The sequence below is a fragment of the Dermacentor albipictus genome, chromosome 4, assembly GCF_038994185.2.
Source record: "Dermacentor albipictus isolate Rhodes 1998 colony chromosome 4, USDA_Dalb.pri_finalv2, whole genome shotgun sequence".
In the NCBI taxonomy this organism is placed as follows: domain Eukaryota; kingdom Metazoa; phylum Arthropoda; class Arachnida; order Ixodida; family Ixodidae; genus Dermacentor; species Dermacentor albipictus.
In genome coordinates, this window is record NC_091824.1 from 155,883,441 (window position 1) to 155,905,616 (window position 22,176).

At 43.7% G+C, this 22,176-nt stretch overlaps 2 protein-coding genes and 1 pseudogene across 3 annotated transcripts in view; 1 reads left to right on the top strand and 2 right to left on the bottom strand.

Annotated features, from left to right (window-relative positions):
• Nucleotides 1-18,957, bottom strand: part of LOC135903823 (galactosylgalactosylxylosylprotein 3-beta-glucuronosyltransferase S-like) — a 135,936-nt gene extending 116,979 nt beyond the window's left edge. Inside the window, exons 1-2 of the mRNA XM_065434235.2 lie at nucleotides 18,624-18,957; nucleotides 6,875-7,003 (exon numbers count right to left, since the gene is read on the bottom strand). The gene's annotated coding sequence lies outside the window, so the exon portion shown is untranslated. The remainder of the gene's footprint in view (nucleotides 1-6,874; nucleotides 7,004-18,623) is intronic.
• The window catches only part of LOC135903824 (neuropeptide F-like), a 137,976-nt gene that overhangs the window by 94,861 nt on the left and 20,939 nt on the right, over nucleotides 1-22,176 (top strand). The window lies entirely within an intron of this gene.
• Nucleotides 6,961-7,087, bottom strand: LOC135903844 (U2 spliceosomal RNA; annotated as a pseudogene).

The window sequence follows — 22,176 nt, forward strand, 5'->3', positions numbered from 1 at the left end:
TTTAAATGTCTCCATCGTCGGCTGCATCTTGGCAGTTAATTTGAACGGTGTAAAGCGGAATACTTATACAACTTTTACAACGATTTCTACAATGTCTTTCCCGTAAAGTAATTTTAGAATCCTCTTCATGACAGTGTTCGGTGACAGTGACCGATTGTGATTGTGTGTCTATGCTCCTTCCTTTCCTTATCTCTACTTTGTTTCCACTTTACCTCCCCCTCCCCTCTCTCCCCAGCGTAGGGTAGCCAACCGGATTTTTTTTCTCTGGTTAACCTCCCTGCCTTTCCCCTTTCCTCTCTCTCTCTCTCTCTCTCTCTCTCTTCAGATTCATATATGTGTGGAATGTTTCTTCTCATATGAGGGTTCATCCCTTAGAAAATGTCTGTGTCGGCTCGTTACGTGCAAGAGGGCGTATTTTTTATGGCTTTTCCAGCTTCCGCTTTAAGAAATAAGCTATACCCGAGGATCAGGATGGCAGCGCAACAGATAGCGCTCGACTGCTGATTAATGGCGCCGAAAGCTAACTCAAAATACCAGTTACTGCATTAGCCTATAGAGGAAACGCCACCCAATGTATGTGGCAGAAGTAGCCGCTTTCTAGTGATATTGTGTTTGTACGTGCCCCAATAAGCAGGAGTTGTGAAGAAAGAAAGAAAGAAAGAAAGGAAGAAAGGAAAGAGAGAAAGAAAGAAAGAAAGAAAGAAGAAAAAAAGAAAGAAAGAAAGAAAGACAGACAGAAAGAAAGAAAGATAGATAGAAAGAAAGAAAGAAGCAAGCTAAGCTCGTATTCACTCACGATTAAGTCTTGGCGCTTGTTATAGCGACGATGAACTGACGAAATCACAAATGTACTAGCCAACACGATAAGTCTAATTTGCTATGCAGAACTGCTACAGCGTAATACGCGCTGTGCAAGAGATGAGCCGCAGTAACGTGCAGCTAAATGGATAAGTTGACACCCGTTAAAGCGTAGCGCCAAGCTGCCTAGGAAAAGCATGCGAGTTAGTATAATCTGAGAGACACCGAATCACCCGGTTTGTGCACTCTGTAAAGTGGGCTAACCAGTAGGCTGAGATGGAGAAGTGCAAAAGCGAATTAACTACGAGAACAACGGTAACAGGACGGAAAGTATGCTATCAGGTTAGGATATCACGTTTCGGGAAACGTGAAAGTCCCAGATCGATTGATAAAAAGGAAAGTAGGCTTCTCTCGGAATGTAACACAGAGCTGCACCCGAAATACAATTTACACAGTTAACCTCAAGCACCTATCAGGTGTGTTGTGGGCGTTTTGTATGTTCGCGATTGTTGTTACGCAATTCAAGTATTCTAAAGAGAGAGAGAGAGAGAGAAATAAAGGATAGGGAAGGTCACGGACGTCAGTCAGACCAGCGTGTGGGCGTCTACTCTACACTGACGGGTCAACGAAAGGGTGAATAGAAAGAGCGAAAGACAGATAAGTCAGGACTGTGCACACGTTGAAAGTGGCGCACGAGTATACTGATACCGCAGCCGGCCAACAACAGTGACAAAACTGATAGGAACGGAGCGCTTTTGTTTCTTTCAGTTGACCCTGTACGCAATGGGCCATGCAACCTGTGTCAGTCGCACATCAAGAGGCTCAGGTAGAAATGTTATTGCTATGCAATTTCGAGGACTATAAACGGCCACTCTGGGTCGGCTCACTTCAAAAACTGCACGAATGCCCGAACTGTTTTTTGCGCCAACGACGGTTGTGGCTACGGTCCCGGTAGAGTTAACTCAAAAGACTGTCTAAGCTGAAGCATCCACATTTTTATATATTCTTTACGCAAGGAGGAGGAGACAAAGGGGAGGAAAGAAAGGGAGGTTAGCAGTGTAAGTACCGGCTGGCTACGCTGTGTTGGGGAAAGAGGTAAAGGGAATAAAAGGAGAAAGAAGAAGAAGAGGAAAAATGAAAACCAGAAAATTCACACAGTAACGCGAAACTACGCGCTACAACGGTCAAAGGCGGTCGCACAATTCGCATGTCCTTAAAAACTTCAGCAAAGCCCTCAAGGCCTTGAGTGCCGAAGCCCGTCTGGACCAGTGTCCTAGAGCTTTTTCCTCTGTAAAGGGGCGATTGTCCGGTTTTTCAAGTGCGGTCACAAGCACTTTTCATGGCACTTTCTAACGGGACGGTCACAAAGCAGGTGCTCAATTGTCTCCTCGCAGCCGCATGTGTCGCAAGTAGGGCTGTCGCCATTCCTATGCGGAATGAACAGGAGTTCGTGAACGCCGAGCCACAGGCGGCACGAAAGTGTTGCTTCCGCTCGTGGTAAACCTGGTGGTAGACGGAGTTGCAGACGTGGATCCAATCTGTGGAGACATGCGTTCGTGAATTCACTGGTGTTCCACAGATTCTGCGTAAGCTCGCGGGCGAGGGAGCGAAGACTTGTGGCTGCATCGATTCTTGACAGCGGTAAGGGTATAATCTGGGCACCATCATGGGCCGACCGGGTAGAGTCATTCGCACTGTCATTTCTCGAAATTCCGCAGTGACCCGGTATCCACTGGTGGATGATGTTGTGTCCCTTGTTGATTGCGTTACGGTGGAGTAGTCGGATGTCTGCGACCAGTTGCACATTTGGTCCGTGGTTGAAAGGGGACATCAGACACTGGAGAGCTGCCTTTGAGTCACATAAGATGGACCATGAATGTGAAGATTTGTGAACAATAAACTCCAGAGCAGCACGGATAGCTGCGAGCTCTGCAGCCATCGATCATGTAATGTGAGATGTCTTGAACTTGAGGGTGACATGCTCTGCGGAAATCACCATTGCTCCAGCTGAACTTTTAGAGGAGATAGAACCCTCCATGTAAACGCGGATGCGTCCTCTGTACTTGTCATGTAGGAATGAAAGCACGGTTTGTTTGAGGGCAAAAGCTGACATTTCCGTTTTCTTTTTGATACCGGGAACAACAAGAAGAGCCTGGAGTGGATGGAGGCACCACAGTGGTAGAAATGGTCGTGCTGCAGGCGTAAAGTTTGAAGACAAAGTTCCATGGTCGGCGGCAATAATCTTGCTAAACGCTGAACGAGGTCGAGCGGCAGGAAGGGAGGCGAGATGGTGCGATAAAAGTCGGGCGAAGTGCCTGATATGCATCCTGAAAGTGTCGACTTGAAGATACGTATTGACGGGGTGGTCGTGCGTGATGGCTATTGTTGCTACCATGGATGCACATCTGGGAAGACCAAGGCAAATTCGCAGAGCTTGAGCTTGTAGACTGGAGGGCACGGAGGTTGCTCTCACCGGTCCCACCCAGTAGAGGTAAGCTATAGCGCAGGAAACCGAGTAACAGTGCATTATAGAGTTGGAGCATCGCTCTCGTAGACGCACCCGATGACTTTCCCGCAAGAAATCTGAGCACGTGGGTTATCATAATTAATTTCCTTTTTAGGTAGCAGATACGTGGACTCCAGGAAAGGTCTCGATCTATAATCACTCCTAGAAAGCGGTGCGTCTTCTCGTAGGCAATTGGCTATCCATTAATTCTGATGTACGGTTTCATTGCTTTGCGCGTGAAAGCGACTATAGAGCACCTCTCGGAAGACAGCTCCAGACCTCGCGCTTGAAGATAACCTGATGTTAGTGTGGCCGCTTTTTGAAGTCTGGCGCGCACCTGAGGACACGTCGCTCCTGATGACCATAGTGTGCCATTTACATTTGCTGGGTGCCCATAGCACCATCAGTACATTATGGGACTGGTTTTCAAAGTGGCGAATTTCTTTTCATTTACCTATCACGAAGAAAGAAACACGAAAGAAATAGTACGATTTTAGCAACTAGTCGGTTAAGATAGGTCATTTCATCATCGGCAGTGTGACATAAAATGCAGTTGACTGAAGAGTTCTCCTGCACGAGTGCAACGAACGCAGTCAGATACGGTCCATGGTTATTTGCTTTGTTTTTCCGTGGTGGTACGCCCATGTATCCAAAGTAAACAATTACTTGCGGATCTCAAGACAACCAATAGGGGTCGTAGGCATGCATGTGGGCTGGCAGTACAAGCCTCATTCGGTCGATACGAAAAACAAGCTCGCAGTGCACTTCTCGTTCGTGGACATCGTTTGCGACGTCAGACGCTGCCAATAACTCATCGTTTACCACGACCCTCAAATATCCTGTCACGGGTGCCGTCCGTCGACGCCAAGCCGTTTCAGCTGTCGTGGCAGCGTATAGTGCCCCCGTGCGCTTATCAGTCGAAGCATGCGCGATACTTGCTGCTACCCGGTGATGTTTTGACACCATGCGTACCAGTTCTCAACGCTGTTCGTTTATTTTTTTACCGTCATCAATGCCAGCTTTGGTGTAGCCTGCGCAATAGCGCGCAGCACTGCTAAAGCTCGGCATGTCTTATGACTCTTGTCCTGCATGGAACGTTGTATCCTTAGCGGCAACCCTTGTTCTTTCGTGGAAGCTGGTTCAAATTGTCAATAGCAAGTACGAAGAGGTAATCTGACAACCATACAGGAATGGTAGTACGTACCACACATTCCACGACGGTGATACGTACACACGACGATATCATTTTGTAACTTCACTCTCTTGGGCGCCGCCATACGCCACTACGCCGATGCTCCAGCGACCACTACTGCACACCATGTTCCCGCATGCATTCGGCAGTCGATTTTCAGTTGTCTCAAGTGAACTAAGTGCAAAGTTGTGTTGTGATTTATTTTGTGCGTTCGAGTGAGTATGACGACAACCAATGTTAGCGAAGATTCTTGCGCTTAGAGTCAGCGAAATATGATAAGGCGGCACTTCGAGGCTTCAATATTGGCCTCGTTCGCGAAATGTCGTGCCACACGATTGTCTTTTTGTTCTTTCTTTTCTAGGTATGTACGTGTCGAGTTTGGACCACTCAAGAGTTGTCGCACATTGAAACCTCCGACAATAGCCCGAGCTCTAGCGCATGCTTCGAAGCCAGCAAGTCACCAAAAAAGAGACAAAAAGACCGTCGTTGGTGCCTAAACTAAATATAAACCATAAAGACGGCGCAAGACAGCTAGTAATGCATTGCAAGAACATTACATATATAAAACGAATGGCGGTGGTTGGTTCCGTAGCCAGTGCATGTAACTCTAGCTTTGAACTTGTACATAAAGAGGCTCTCGGCTTTTTTCTTGGTAGAGACAGTCAGCTCGTTAGTTTTTCTACATTTAGAGTAGTCTCAGCAAGCAGTCGTGGGAAATACTCTGCCTCGAGTGTGACCGATGGCGCGAGCGATAGGAAAGAAGCTGTGAGAGAGCGCACAGGCCTTGCGTTATGTTCCGTGTGTTGACTCAGGGATTTCCCGCAGACGGGCCAGGAGATCGTCTGAAAGCACTCGAGCGAACCCACCATCCGCGAGACCCCTTCGCTTCACGCCGGCGTCATATTCATTCTGTGACGGTACAACTTGGGTTTGGTAGAGTTTAGGGTAAGTGTGCGGTCGCAGAGGAGAGGCTACAGAAGCGTGTGGTGAGGGAGGGGTCATGCTCCGGTAGGTCTCGGGGCGACGAGAATTCCGCGAAAAGGACCGAGCTCGCTGATGCGGAGTTATGTCCAAGAGTTTTATTCGGCTGTTCAATCCTGCGTTTTCTGGATTGAGGGCTCGCCAAGGACCTTTTCTTTTTTCCGCCCTTCCTATATTGGAAGTGGTTTGCCCCTCGAGCCGCCGATATTTACTTTCTGGAACGGCGACCTCTTGACCCAAACCAAGAACTACGGCGTATTTTTTTTTTTTTGCACAACAGCAGCTAACGCAGAAGCTCCTGGCGCGTTTGAATGGCAGGGTTGGCCCGAGGCTCGTCCAACTTACTGACAACTGAAGATGCTCTTGAAAGTGTTTGAATATCAGGGGTAAATGTTTGGGCAGATCTGGCCGCGAAGAACTCCTACAGAATAATGGGAGCAATGGAACGAAAAATAGAGTAAGGCTAATGAAGTTATCATTAGAAGTTATTGTACCGAAGTTGTTATAGAGAAAACTGCGCAGCGTACAATAAATTTCCATTCTTGAGGTCGTTTCTTCTTAGTAATATCATTGTCATTATTCGGGAAAAGCAAGCAAAGCTCGGGTAATGATGTATTCTGAAGAGCAGTGGTTATAACTGTCATTTAACTTAACTTTAAGGTTTTCGACATATTCACAAACTTCAATATTTAAATTGGGCCAGTATAATTCTGGCCTTGTCTTAGCGATTAGTGAAAATCTTCCGGACAGTGGACACTATGTTTTGTCAACTATGACTTCTTTAGGTTGCATAAAATGCATAGTACGCATATAAAGGCGTCCAAGCGAAAGTGAGACAACGACGGCTCGTTTTTTTAAAAGCTTTTCTGCAGAAGTAATGCGATAGTTATAAACAGCTTGCGTACACCATAAGACAGTTTAATAAGCTTTATCTTGCACTTCGCACTCATTTTTTTTACACGTTCGAAATCTTGGCGCTGTCGACTGAACCGATACTCGAGTGCCATGCGTGCTGCATTCAGTTATTAAGCAATAACCTAGTTGCTTTGGAGCTATGCTAAATCGCATGAGGGCCTGATTTTAGGAGAGGTATTCTGTAGGAGTCCACCTAGTGGATATGTTCATTTCGTCTGCCGTTGAAGTGCTTTGGCTGTGGCGGCTTGTTGCTGTCAACGCGCAGCTCAGCCCAGCCAATCAGAACTTCAACAGCAGATGAAATGGACATGTCTGTTAGGCGGACTCTTACAAAGTGCCTACCCAGGGTGCTCATTTTGCCGATGTCCGGAAGGAAGGCCATGTTATATATTTTAACGTAACCGCTGCTGCTGGTTGTAGATGAGATTATTGTTGAAAATAACATGGACCCACACTGTTAATTTTAAGGCGAAGTTGTTTACCTCTAGCCCCTGTATGCATCCCCCGCAGGCGTTCCCAGGGGCATAACCCTGGCCGGCTTACGTCCGTATCACGATGCGTGGGCCGGAATGCGTGGGCAGATCCCAGGGATTGTGCAATACCGGGTCGACCTGCGGCGAAGGTGAAGCAGGCTTCAAGCACTCCGCCATCTTCCAAAAACTAGGTTTAATATCTTGGGTCCAAATAGAAGCAGATGAACTCGGCACAAACACAAACACTAAATACACAGTGTGTCTCAACTATCACGCACCATATTGAAAAAAAAAGAATGCAAATGCCAAGTAGCTGGACAGAATCAAGGTGATGTTGTTCACCGACGCTCAGAGAAACTCAGATTATTTTTTTTGCATTTCCCCTAATTACATAATTAGTCTGAACATATATTCAATATCTAAAATATTATAATTAGGTCAAAAATTATCAATGAAAAAATTGCTGAGCAACGCGAAAAACTCCTGATACAGCTTTCTGTTGCTCAATACGTGCTGCATTAAAGTGTTCTTCCGAGCGTGAAAGAAGACTGCGAATACACGCAAGGTGCCTCGAGTGTCCACACGCGCGGAAATTTCGCTGCATTCGTGGGCTTCTTTCCCGCTCGGAAAAACACTTTAATGCAGCACGTATCGAGCAAAAGAAAGCTGTATTAGGAGTTTCTCGCGTTGCTCTACAATTTTCTCATTCATAATTTTATTAGTTGAGACTAATTTTCAATTTAGCCAGAATGCAAAAAAAAAGAAGAAATCCCAGTATCGCAAAGCGATGGCAAACAACGTTACCGTGGTTCTGTCCAGCTACGTGGCATTATGCAAATGGTCATGCCAAATGCAGCCTCCGACGGAGTAAACCCCCCCCCCCCCCCCTCCCCTACCCCTCCCCTACATTCGGTGCCTTGCGCGCGGCGGAATGCGACGCCCTTCCTCCCCGCTTTTCTCCCTTGCGCGCACAAGATTGAGCCACCTTCGTCGGCTCATCCTCGCATGCTTGCATACGCACCTACAGCATACGGCTCGCGGCGATGATGTTGTCACCGTTGGATTTTATACGGCACATCACGGCGACGACGACGGCAGAAATTTGCCTGGAACGTCCCATTGCTTTCGCAATAAAAAATCAAAGTACAGACACCTCTCGTACGACTCCAACGTGGCGATTTCGGGTAGTTGCAGCTTCGCCTTGCAATCTTTGGTCAATTGAAAATAACTAAAGTAACAGTCTAGTTTAAATGCTAGGACAGAAATAATCTAGGTAACAATAGACCAATATCTATTTTGTCTGTGTTTTCTAAGCCAGTAGAAAAGTTAATGCACTCAAGACTCTCTACTTTTCTAGATGAACGATCACTTATTGCTTTATCTCAGTACAGTTTGAGACCTGGATTGTACACAGAAATGGCCTCTGCAGCAAGAAGAATTAATATTACGCAACATCGAGAATAAACGACTCACACTGGGTGTTTTTATTGACTTTTCAAAAGCGTTCGATAGGATAAATCATATTACTATGGTAATATAGCTGTGTTGTTATGGGATTCGAGGTATTGCAGCTGATTCGTTAAGTAGCTACTTATCAAGAAGGTATCAGTCAGTTTGCATTGACCGCGAATTATCAACAGCCCGTGAAATTAAATCCGGCGTTCCACAAGGTAGTATCCTGGGGTCGGTGTTGTTCGTTATTTACATAAATGATCTCATCAACATTGAAACCTCAGCTAATTGCATATTGTATGCAGCCAACACAAAAATATTTCTAGCAGGAACAGATGCTAATGACATAGCAGAACGTGGAAATCAAATTCTGTATAAACTAAATGCTTGGTCTGTTGAAAACTGACTAATAATAAACTATTCTATAACAAACGCTGTTTTATTCAGCCCAAAATTCGTACCGTGTAACCTCGGCGACGTCCTATATACATTTAAATGACTCTGTCATTGAAATCTCTCCTGCAGCTAAATCTCTGGGAGTCATTTTTATTGAATTTATGCTTTGGGACCACCACACTGACTACCTACGCACTAAACTTTCGAAAGCTTTAGACATGCGAAGGACGTCTATGTATTTTCTTCCAGTCTTCCAGAACCATTTAGTATACACTGACTTGTTTGAATCACATTTGTGTTACTGTCATCTCGTATGGGGAACTAGCGCTAAGAAAGCTCTGTATAAGCTTATTGTAAAGAAGAAAAATGCTCTACGATCGATTGCCAGGCAGCCATATGATGCGTACACATCTCCGTTGTTTACTAAACTCAGTATTCTTTTAATTAGACAGGTTATATGAATTTAAGCAACTGTCTGCCTTTAAGTGTGAAATACGTAAGAATACATACAATCTGAGAACCCTTTCAAGCTTTCAATATAACGATTCTTTAAGGTCCTTGAGACGCACAGAACTTTAGCTTGTACCAAGATCCCGCCCCAACTATGGTTTTGAGATGATGCAATTTAGCGTGTCACAAGTTTAAAAAATTCCATCCGACGTTAGAGAACTTGCGTATACTTTCGAGAAACTTGTATGCGCTTTTTGCATAATCCTTGTTATCATTTGGTGTTTTAGTTCATTTGGTTACATAATACAGTAGTTTCCATCCTATATGTATATGTAAAAAATGTTGCTGCTGTTAGTTTTTGTTAGCGTGTTTTATTTACTTCTACTAAAGTGACCGCTATTCTTTAACAAACAAATATCGAAACTCTAACATACTCTATGTAGTTGTCTTATTTACTTCTACTAAAGTGTCCACTGCTGGGTACTGGGAGGTGGGGTCCAGTCAAGCTACATGTATGTAGCTTTCTTCCCCCTTTCCCAACAACATCTCATGCGCAATTTTCTTTTGTACTTTTGTGTGGCAAATAAAATCAATCAATCAATCAATCAATCAATCTTAGAAATAACTTGCATTCAGCAAGCTTCGTTGACTAAGCCTAGAGTGAGGTAAATTGCGAAAGTGAAGATAGATATACAGCTGGTCGTTTTGCCCGCGTTGTTTCTACTCTCTTCCCCGACCCACCTAAACCCACCTGTCTCCCACTGTCTTATCTTTAACATCTAGCCACAAATCCTACATGGCTAGTATTATTAAAACGGCAGTCTCGGAAAAAATGTTGCGTAATTGTACGGTGACTTTTAGCATTGATCTAAAGCGTCATGGACTAAATCGCCCGAAGAACTTGTGCCCTTGCTGGTATAAATAGATAAGAGCAGGAATTATATCACGCAGTGCCAAGCCAGCAATCTACTACTTGGCCCAAAGTGTCCTGAATGGCCGAAGAGCAAAATGGGAACAAGGTAAAAGCGGCAGCCTACGTTTCAACAAGTGTACCTGTCTTTTCCAAGGCGGCATATGCTTTCCTCGACCCATTGTATATATGTGGTGTTCTTGTAAAGGGGAGAATGGGTAAGGCGGGTGGGTGCGGGAACGACAGAAGATGTGTTAACGGCGAGGGTGTAGAATTGAGAATAATGGAAGGCTGTGCACAAGGCCGGTGACACGCCTTGTGTCAGCCGGCATGTCAACAGCCGTGTGCACAGCACCCCTCTATTACCTGCTTTGCTGGAGGTCGTGTGCTATTGTGTCTCTGAAAGACAATAAAAGGAGTGGCAGAAAACTGTGCTCGTGAAAAAAGAAATTACTGAACGGGAATAAACAAACATATATATATATATATATATATATATATATATATATATATATATATATATATATATATATATATATATATATATATATATAGTCATATCATGAGAAGCCAACGAACACGGACACCCACCAAGGACAACATCGGGCAAATTACTTGTGCTTAATAAAAGAAATAAAGAAAGGATAACGAGTGGTGGGGATGTTTCGCAGGTTGTGACTTCAGAATTTATATAGTGGCTCGGTAGGTGCGTTGTTATTTGACATATATGCCGAGCTGGAATTTCTGTTCTAAATATTTCTTCTACAGGAACCTTATGTATTTTAGGAACAGGATAAACATGGCATGTTTATTTGTTCTTGGGCATCATGAAGCGATATTAAGGTTGCGTGATTAGTTCCGTGGACAGGAGCGCCGCTATTGTGCTTTGAAGACTATTGCTGCAGCCTCATGTTGGGTTAAAGTCGAGTTTTTTGTAATTCGTGTGGTTCATCAGTTGTTAGGAGACCTCATTGTTGTACTTTTCCATAGGCCAGATTGCGATACTACCGCCTTTGTCTGCTGGTTTTATTACAATATCATTTCTTTCCGCGAGCTCTTTAAGGATTTGGTGCTGAGTGGGAGACAAATCTTTGCGTGCCTGTATCGATGATTGGTGTACGTTTTGTTTCGGCTTGTTTTCAATTTTCTGTAGACGGAGCTTTATCTCATAGAAATTTAAGTAACAGGAATATTATTACATTCGTAAGCTATGTGAGAGAGAGCAGAGTCTGTTTTTCTTGTGTATTGAACTTACCGAGCTTTGTGTCAGGAAGACCTTAACAAACAACAATGACAGCAGTCCAAGCGAACCCTGCATGACTTCCGGTCAAGTCTATAGAACCTGCCTGCGAGGAGCTGGCATGGGAGCGACAGGCCTTGCATTTTTATCTGCAAATCGCATTATGTACGCCTTGCCTCTAATCACATAAGGCATCTGTGTGTAGCGAGCAACCTTGCACCGTTGCACGTAGCCCGGAGCAAACGCCCGACACTATAGATTCCCCCGCATTACTAACGCAGCTTGCAGTTAGTTATGCCGCCTCTGGCCGATCCGTGGCACAAAAGGGCGAGACGTCGCGCTCAAAAGATTCCAAGCTAGAGCCAAGGAGCGACCATTGCCTCGCTGTATCAATGTGGTATTGCTGCCGTGCTGCCTATGATGCGCCCAAGAGAGAAAATGTGCCCCGAAGGCGCTGGAGCTTGCATTCGTGCACCGTACATTCACGCTCCAGCTTTGTTCTTGTTGTGCCTGTGAGCAAGAAATGTGCCCACATCTGCGATGGCAAAGTGCCCCCCGGCCCCCCTACACAACCATTTTAAATTTTCGCCCGAATACCTCTTGTTGCACCTTATTTCCTCCAATTGGAACCGCTGCCTCCAGATTTGTAATGAGTCTGCGACAAAATGTAACTTTGTTTCCTGATGAGTGGCTCTAAAGAAACGTGATAAGAGAGAGAGAGGGAGAGAGAGAGAGAGAGAGAAATAGAAGACAGAGGGGTGCAATTATTTGTCGTAAGGCGGTCAACCGTACGGAGCGCATTTCCGCTCGCATATTCGGCGTGGTATCGATCGGCGTACTCTTGCCTGCTTCACGCCACGTTAACCACACAGTCTGTCTGGCCCGAACGCGTGCCCCAGTTTTAGTTTGCCCGCAAGCTTGTTATCCTTTCTGGATTACCGGAGGCGTAAACATGAGATGATGATGCTTATGACTTAGTGGCATCCCCTTTGAAACACAGCACTGTCAAATAATCACCTAGCATGCTTGAGTTGCTCAGGTTTGCTATACGAGCTTTTCATTTTAACATTTTTGTATACATCTCTTCAAATCTTTTTTCTCTTCCTCAGAACTTTTCTATCTACCTTGTGCCGCTACTTATGCCTGTGACGGTTCCGGTTCCTCTTCCCTGCTTGTTTTTTTTTCAACAATACGCTAAACGTCTCTTGCTTATCTCGACTGCTCACCGGTTAATGCTTCCGTCCACTTGAAATCCAAGCGCTTCTGAAAGAGCTACGTTACCTATGGGTCTCACAGGCTGAATTCCTTCGCATTCCATTAGGACGTGCTGAGTGGTCTCCGGATTTTTGCTGCAGCATACGCATGCCTCATCTAGTTGTGAATATTTGTTCCGGTATGTTTTTGTCCTTAGGCAACCAGCTCGAGCTTCAAATAGCAAGGCAGTTCCCTTCGTGTTATCGTACAGATTTTCCCTTTTAATTTCTTTCTTCATGTACTTGTAAATCTCCATGGGCTTTTTCGTTTCCATTTATTGCATCGAATTAACTGTCTCTGTTTTTCTAAATTCATTTCTCATGGCTTCTGGTTGCGTTTCACACTTTCAATTGCCCTGTACTTACCCCTGTGAGCGACCGGGTTGGTGGTGCCACCTGGTGCCGCTAAGCTCGACCAGACAATCACAGATATGGCAGTAAACTGGTGTATTCTACTTAGCTGTTGGTGTAAAATTTTGGCAGCGGCGTAATCATGAACCCGTCAGATTTTTAAATGCTTATTTGACAACAACCCTCATGTAACGCGAAAATGCGTCTAAGGCATTGTTATTCCCAACCATAAAAAGCCAACAGATAATGCAGCTAAAGAAAGCATAGGGAAAATTATTTGTAATATTTAATTGAAGCGCAGAAATGTTACAAGGAATTGAGAGTCGACAAAAAACTACTTGCCGCCGGAGGGGGACAAACTGACAACCTTCGCGTAATGCGAAATATGGAAACTACAGTGGACATGAACTATAATGTGATGATGATAAATGGTGGTCATGATGAGGATGAAGTAAATGGCAGATTAGGGCAGTTGTCTCGTTTAATCTGTTGGATATTTTGACAGTTGCACTGGCCGTCAGTGAATTATTCCTGTTCGGATAATCAAGGGATGCTTAGCTGGAAAGTTCTGAAGGTAGCGAAATTTTGTGACCCCTTAGCGAACTCTCGCTCCTTCCTGTACCATCGGGGTTGGTGTCACGAGGGGACCAACACGCCCAGTCCTTGGTGCCACGGTACAGATACCATGACCACCCAGATATCTCGTGTAATTTGCAGTTGCTGAATATCACGGTGACAACACTACCAAAAAGAAGCATCATTTTATTAACTGCTCTGCGTTTCTAAGCATATGAGGGACTAGCATACATATGAGTGACTTCTTGGCGGAATGTGTGCTTCATTTTCTTGTTAAGGCTGATATTTTTTTTAACCTCCAGCAACCTGTGAATGGTTTATACCTCTCGACAGTTTCATTATCAGCAATGCGGTCAGCTTGAACTTCGTTAGGTAACTCAAAACAATGCAGATATTGCGCTGTGGCGCTGTCTTAACAATTATGTATGTATCGGAGGCTAATGCGTATGGCACGTGGTTTCACTACCAGCACGTTTTCGTTAGAAATGTTTGGCAGTATGTGATTGTGTTTTGATGCGGTATGGTGACTTACAGGGATGATCTACATGCGCAGAAGTTCAACGAGCAGGTATAATTAGGCGTATAGGCGAAATAATTTATATATTTTATGAAGCAGCCAGATCTTTATTTATTTATTTCGGAATACTGTCTGTCACTTGAAGAGCCTTATTACAGGAGTGGGTGTTTAGTACAGATAATACACAGGCGCAAGCATTGTACTCGCTGTATAAAGAAAAAATAAAATAGGATACCCTGCAAAATTAACTGCAAGAAAAACGTTTGTCACTTTGGTGGCAGCACAGGCAGTATACATTTCTCGATTTCCTCTGCAAACTTTTGAAGTGTTTGCTGCTCTACACGAAATTCGTCAAGCGCGATCCCTTCCCTGATTATTTGAGGGAAAAGAAATACGAAACGTATCGTTCTTACAGAAATATTCTTCCATTGAGTCGTGCTTTTGGCACACTTTCCCTCTGTGTTCCCTTATGTTAACAAAAGCTGCGGCGTTAGTTTTGAAGTGACCATTCAGAAATTGATGAAAAACTTCAGGCGATCTGTCTTTGCTCTGTCGCACAGTGTAGCTAGCCCCGCGCTTTGCAGAAGCTCAGCAGGTGAATCGGCTCACTTTCATCGGCTAAAGATGAACCTTATCGACTTGCGCTGTACGCTCTCAAATGCAGAAATGCTTGTATTTGTGAACAGAAACCACGCTATGTTCGCATATTCTTGGATTGGTCTGATAAACGTGAGATGTGACAAGTTCTTGATTTCTCAAATTCAATTGCGGAGGGTTAGTTTAAGAAAAAAATTACTTATTCGTTGCTTTTTTGACACGTGTTGCCCTTGGGCTGTCCAACTAAGGTCAGATGTTATTGAAACTCCTAAGCATTTGTACTGAGTTACCGTTCAAAGGGTTACGCCGTTAAATGAGTATGGGAATGAAAGTTTACATTTCTTCTTTGTTATAGTCCGCGAGTCTCGACACCAGTGGGCTACTTTGTTGACAGAATTATTGAGGGCTACTTGATCGTTATGGTCTTTAATTTTACTGTAGAGCATGCAATCGTCCACGAATAACCTAATTTTAACATCAGCGGTTTCCACAATAGCGTCTATGAACAACAGAAGTAAGATTGGTGACAAAACCGATCCCTGCCGGACGCCCGAAAGCATCTCAACGGTGTCAGAGCAATGTCCATTGTATTGTACGAACTGGTAGAGTTCTGAAAGGTAATTTCTAATCGAGTCCGCCGTTGGGCTATTTCTAAGTTTATAAGTTTCGAGACGAGTTTAGCATGTGAAATGCGATGAAAGGCCTTTGAGAAGTCTAAAAAAATATATCAAATTGGGAGTAGGTATTAATGGCCAGTGCAAAATCATGTGTTGCCTGGACAAGTTAGGTGACTAGGGATGACCCACTTCTGAAACTATGCCGACAAAGAGAAATCAGGCGGCTTTCTTCCACATATTTGTTATTAATTTTAAGATAATGTGCTCAAGAATTTTACAACTAGTACACGTGAGAGAAATCGGTCTGTGTCTTGACGGGGCTGAAATCTCACCGGACTTGTGCACCGGTATTACCGTGGCGATGTTACAGTATTCAGGAAATCCGCAATCGCAAATTGATTTCATGAATGTGAGATAGAGGTATCTGCTAATCGGTTGAGAATAGCGTTTTAAGAAAGTGTTCTGTATTTCGTCCGGGCCACTACTTCTCTTTTCATCAAGATTTAAGAGCAGTAATGAATGCTGTGATTTCTAAAGGTGGTGCTATTTTATTTCGTTCACTGTAATCAGAGCGCGCCTGCATCATCACACTATTGTCCATGCGGCTAAAAACTGAGTGGAAGTAAGAATTAAAAAAATTTGCCTTTATCTTTCCTTCCGTGGCTGGAAAAGAGGCTTGGGTAGCGCGTTTAGTGCGCATGTAGCGCCAACATTTATCAGGTGAGTTTTTGATGAAGCTGTGTAATGTGTGTCCGAAAAAAAAATGGCGTTTCGCATTCCGTATCTCGCCTTTTAACACTGACATGAGCTAGTGCTTCCGTGTATTTTTCTGGACTTTCTTAGTCATTTGACTTTGCTCTTTAAGTGAATTATTTTGCGACTAATCCACGCATTGGGATATTTTGTAGTCGTCTTTCGTGTGGGAACAAAGTTATCTGTGCAATACATGGCATAGTTTTTAAGATGTGTCCACAGTTCGTTTATGCTTGTGCTACTATCTGAACGAAGGCCTGAGATGTCAGAATATGCATGTGAAAGGTAGGTCATTAATGCTGCATTGTCTGCTTTATTGAAAGATAGTACGAGCTTTACCGAGCCTCGTTTACGGAGGGGAGCTGATAAAAGCAAGATGCACAAAACAATTTTGGGACCGAATATTCCATCTAGTATTTGAACACGTGCGCTGCTGTCAGCTGAAAAGTAATCACTCACAAATAGCTGACGTAAGATGCCGGGGATCTTACAACAAGTAGCTAAAGGCAGAATGTTGAGGATGAATTTCATATTAGTTACACTGGCAGTTTTATGATAATTAGACAGCATGAAGCGAGCCGAACCACGATGCTCTCCAACTTACAAGGTCTGGGTCTCTTGTTGAAGAAGTATATTCAGTAATGGGCCGTATATAAAAGATACGCTGTTTCTTCAGTGAATATCGTTTTAAATAAAAACTGCGTTCGAGGTATCCAAGCATGCGATTAGCTCTTGAGAATATGTCCCTGATATGTGTTTCTCACGAGACGGTATTAGGAGTGTGCACAGCCACATATTTGTAGTAGCATTTATTGAGTCAAGTTCAATATTGGTAACACGGCAGTTGGATATTATCACGTACACGTCCACTCGGCTAAGTCGTCCCGACGTTTCCTCTCTGAGCTTGTCAGAAGACTTATCCTTCACGAGGTACAAAAGGAAATGAAACTTATGCCCTCTGTGCTGAATTTTCTTAAACGCGCGATGTAAGCCGCCAGCTACAGCGCTTTGGCTGAAGCCTTCGCATCAAGGAATCTTCCGCGTATATCATTAATATTTACTTTCACCAGGTGTGGGAATAAATATTCGCGCATGGGCTGAAGCTTCCGATTAGAAGCCTCCTTCTCAACGACGTTTGTAGCATGCCAGGGCAGAGGAAAAACGGCCGCGCGCATATTTTCGAGTAAGGGCTGACAATTTCAAGCAAAGTCGTTATGGCGACTTCGTTAAGCCTTTTGACAGCTCCCAGGTTTATAGCATCAGGCGAGCAGTGCGAGGCTTTCAGATTCAGTTAGCAACAGGTTGCGGCAGCCAGGAGGTCGCAGACATTTAACGCGTTTTCTTTGATTTATGACATTGTTCCCACTTGCTTTGTTTGATATTTATATGCTGACGCGACCGTAAGACGTTGCCTGAGCTAATGCACGTTAAGGAGAGGGCGGAAAAATGTTTTTAAAGCTATTCTTTGCTTCGGGGTTTCCCAATGCTGTTAGCAAAAAAGTTAAAGCTCTTGATAATAGGCATGATCATATCTCTATAAAAACATTTACCCGCATACTGTAAGGACATAGACAGCACTGAAATGACAGTGGTGCGAGTCGTTTCGAATTGAACTGATGGCATTTTCTTCATATAATGTCGTTTTATTCCTCTTGTTTACATTGGACAATTTTATGGCTAGTTTGTCTACCTGTATATTGTGTCTGGATGTGTACTGTTATTTCCTGCCCACTATAATGCCCAATGGTGCTGTAAAGAAATAAATAAATAAGTAAACAAACAAATAAATAAATAAATAAATAAATAAATAAATAAATAAATAAATAAATAAATAAATAAATAAATAAATAAATAAATAGTGTGAACTCTGTGGGTATACTAGAAGCATTTATAACTGAATATCTCTATAAAAAATCCCAATTTGTGCGTCCACGGTAGAAAAAAATAATGACAGAAAAAATAGAAATAGAAGGGTACCGCCTCCCTGGAATGCTGAAGTCCGCTCCTGCACTGAAACTCACCACCTGCAAGCGACGTCACGTGAGACTTGCGTATTTTCTCCACCATGGCTGAACGTCTCATTTGCACACGCAAATCACAAAGCAAGCGGTATACACAAAAAGATGATAACGGAAGGAGCTGTTCATGCCGGCAGACAATCAAGCATCATAAGAGACCCTGATTGTTCTAAAGCCGATTGCTCCGCGCAATTTTTTTAGGAAATGTTATAGCGCGCTTGTTTCCTTGGGTAATTGAAATGCGGGGCTTTAACAGAATGAATATAAATAACCGATCATAACGCGCGGCGCTATGATGTACGGAACTAATAACCTACTGTTGGTAAGCACGAGTAGGAAATAGAGTGAGGGCACAACACGATGAGTTACTACATAGCCTACAAAAATATTGGTAAGGTAGCATCCGCGCATTCTGCAGATATATGGTAATAAGCAAGTTGCTGCTGTTCTCGCCTATAGTATACAGTAGAGGAAATGTTTGTTTCAATCATGTTAGTGGTACAAGCGGCAGGATGCACGTAAAAGCAATTATGCTGCTGAGCAGATCTCTTTCGTTGCGACAACATTCGCTGAACAGCCTCTGTGTGAAGCGAACCCGCTTTTAACGGCCTCCTTATCAAGGACTTACCGCTGCTGTAGGAGTCTTTGGAATAATCCTCGGCTGAGCAACCACCAGTGCTTCACTTTTCACTGTCACTCATTTCGGGACTGATTTGGCACAGCCCACAACAAGCGAGTCACAGGCTCACCATGTGTCACTGTTGTCTCGACGAGCAATAATGCCGCGTCGATGCCGATGACTTTGCACTACTGCACATTACGAACGATCTTTTCCTTCGTGACGTCACAAACTGCGCTAACGTCCTCCGTCGGCCGAACATTGCCCGAGTTCACGGCGTCGACTCGCTCCCTGAAGCCGTGCGAGCTAGCGGCATGTGTTGGCTCTTTCGAGGGAGCAGGAGCACGGGATAAAAGAAGCAACGCAAGAGAACACAAGCGTTACTCGTAGTATTATTTTTTTTTCGGAACCCCTGCTTTTTTTTTACGCAGTTATGCACGCGCTTGGTGGCGACGGACGTCGGGTGTCGTGTGTGACAGTTCCATTTGCCTCAGGCTACGGAGGTGAGAGCGTCGCACTTACTTATAAGGAAAGAAAGGCCAGCTGTTACCAGCTCTTGTGGCAGCGCATGTCGCTCTCTGCAGGAGTTATAGCTCGTGAGACGAGGCTGAGGAAGCGAGACGCATAAGGCGGTGAGCATAAAGCTGAGGAAGTATTTTCTGGAACCAGAAAACCGTTTTCTTTCGTTATTCCTTCAATAACTATGACGACTGATGGGCTAACAATCGCCGAAACGTAACCAACGAGTTTTTTGCGAATGGGTTAGAGGACTATACTTCCTATTCGCCAAGGCTGTTCTTTAATAAATACTTTCTCTCCTTAGTCAACTCCTTTTTCCTTTTCCAATATAAGGGTTAGGGCACAGGTTCTCACGTGTACCATTTAGCGCAAACGGTTCTAAAAATTTCTAAATACCGTACGAGCTAGAAGAAAGGACAAGAAAACGAAAACAAACAAACAAACAAACAAACAAATAAACGAATGAACACGCACCCATTAAGCTACGCTTTGGCTTATAAAAAAAAGGTGGTCTATGTAATTCTTTAGCTTACAACTACTCTGGAACTCTTAATTCCGGACCGGGTTGGTAATTGAAAAGAAAACTAATATTTATCGCGACTTCTATTATCTGAAGGATATTTGCTGTCAGCTATATGTAACCTTGCCTTATTTCATCTATTTAACTCATATTCAATTTAGAGACCCGAAGACTTCGCGAAAGATAGTGCTGACTTGGCGGTAACTTTATCTTTCCAGGTGGGGTGCATGACCTTCAAGCTTTGTGGTTTTAAATGCGTAAGCATTTCTATGCCTATCCAACTAGAAATTTGTCCGTCACGTAAGGCAATGAATGGCTCTTACCCCCATAAAGCAAGCAAAAAATACCATCGCTCATACCCACGTAAAGCAGAGGCTACAAGCGCTCACCAAAGTGAACCCAACAGTGCATAAATTCATTGAAATAACTCATACAACGCACAGATCAGCATACGTTTCAATAAGAACAAGCTGAAAACAAGCATCCGAACCATTGATAAATCATTGCATACCTCCCTCAGCAGATGTAGTAGTGGTTTTGCAACTGTTTCGCTAAATTAATCCTAATTAACCTTAATTAACAACAAAGCCTATGGGTTCAACTCCCACCAAAGGTCGAGGTTTCACGTTCCTTAATTAACTATATATTAACTAAATGTGGCTACTTAGCTTCACACTAATTAACACCAATGGTCGTGGGTTCGAGTGCCGTAAAAGCGCTATCTTAATTAAACCTGCCTTATCATGTTCACTATCGAATATGATAAGCGAACCACGGATGAGGTTTGATAAGGGTTTATACCAGTCGGATCAAGTTCCATAACATCGATAATGACACCTGGCTGCGCGGCGATGAGCAAGTGGCACAATACTCACGCATACTTAGACAACGATCAGACAAGTTTCTTTAACGTGTCCTTCACGTATATTTTAAAAATATTATTTTGCATTTATAAATATTCGAGATTTAGTGAAGGCTTAGCGGTTATGGGGAGCATACCATTAGTCCCGGACTCGGATGAGAGTGTGGGAGACACGCAGATAATTTTTGGGATGGGGTGGGTACATGTCCCCCTCTTTTTTTTCAATGCTATGAAATCAAAGGAGAGGCTGGTGCTCTTTTTAGTGCCGGCTTTTTCTCTACGCAAGGCAAGCCAAACTAAGAGCATGAGAAACACTTGAGAGGCACTGAGACGAACATTTGCAAAGTTCTGCACCGGAGTAAAGAAAGGCACATAATAGAATAAAGTGACGACTTGTCTTGAACATACGCACCGTATCACGAGTGACGTCTGTGATTGAGACAAGTTTTCTTCGTAAATCGCCTTAGATAACTAGCAGCGCACTCTGTCCCTTCGATGCCCCTTAGGTGCGTTGGCGGGTGGTGCTTCATCATATAGTGTAAGTGTGCGTATAAAAAATCATGATGATGACTGCCGTATGTTTGCAACCTTATTTATAATAGCAAACAGGTTGATAACGTCCCGCGTACGACGAAATTAAGACACAGATGAAACCCACATTTGCCATGTCGACATAAACTAGCCCGCTTACGTAGACTCTCGTAAAAAGACCAAAACTCGTGATGGGAGAAGCAGCCGTAGTACATCCTGAAGTGACACGTCCAGTATCAACCTTCTAGGAGCAATCTCTTGAGCAGGTCTACCCGTTCCTTTTCTCTCGCGCCGTGTCTTCAATATAACATTAAAATAAATTGTCACACGTTGTGATAACAGTAAATAACTGCTCTGGATACAGCAACGGTAAAAGGAGGTAACGTCCTTAAAATAAACTTGCAGTTATTAATGAAGAAACGCATCGCGTTTTTTTTTTCTTGCTTTAATTGCAAAGGTAAGTAAAAGAAAAGTACACTTTCAGCTTACTCCAGCAGTCCCAGGCCACTTGCAGTTCTCGCCGTAGCAGATTGCAAACTGACGCCTTTCCCCCTCCTCCTCTTTTTGGCTCTGCATTAAGGTGTCAAGGCTGGTACTGGTGTGCAAATGTACATAATAGAGTACCAGGGCAAAAAAGAATCGTTTACTTCGTAATTCGTTAATCGTTAAAGCGGGAAATGTTAGTGTGGTAACGGCACTAGCTGTGTTATAGTTGATTTGAAGTGCGAAAGACGGAGACAGACTATACATACAAGAGCATTGATTGTTAAATTAAATTCTTTACAGACGACTGCATAATATACAGAGAAATACGTAATCACGAGGATCAAGTTCTGCTCAATGATACACTAGCAAAAATAACCGAATGGTGCGGTAACTGGCAAATCACCATTAACACAAACAACACAGTTTGTATGACAGTAACGAGAAAAAAAGCATCCATTTCTTTTCCACTGCATACTTAACGGCAGCCTCTAACTAGTGTTCTACAGCATAAGTATCTTGGTTTAACGATAACATCCGACCTTCAATGGACATCACATATTAGCAACGTTACTTCTGGTACATTACGAAACCTCTTTTTTTCTGAAAAGATGCCTGTGGTTGGCACCAACTAACGTCAGACATTT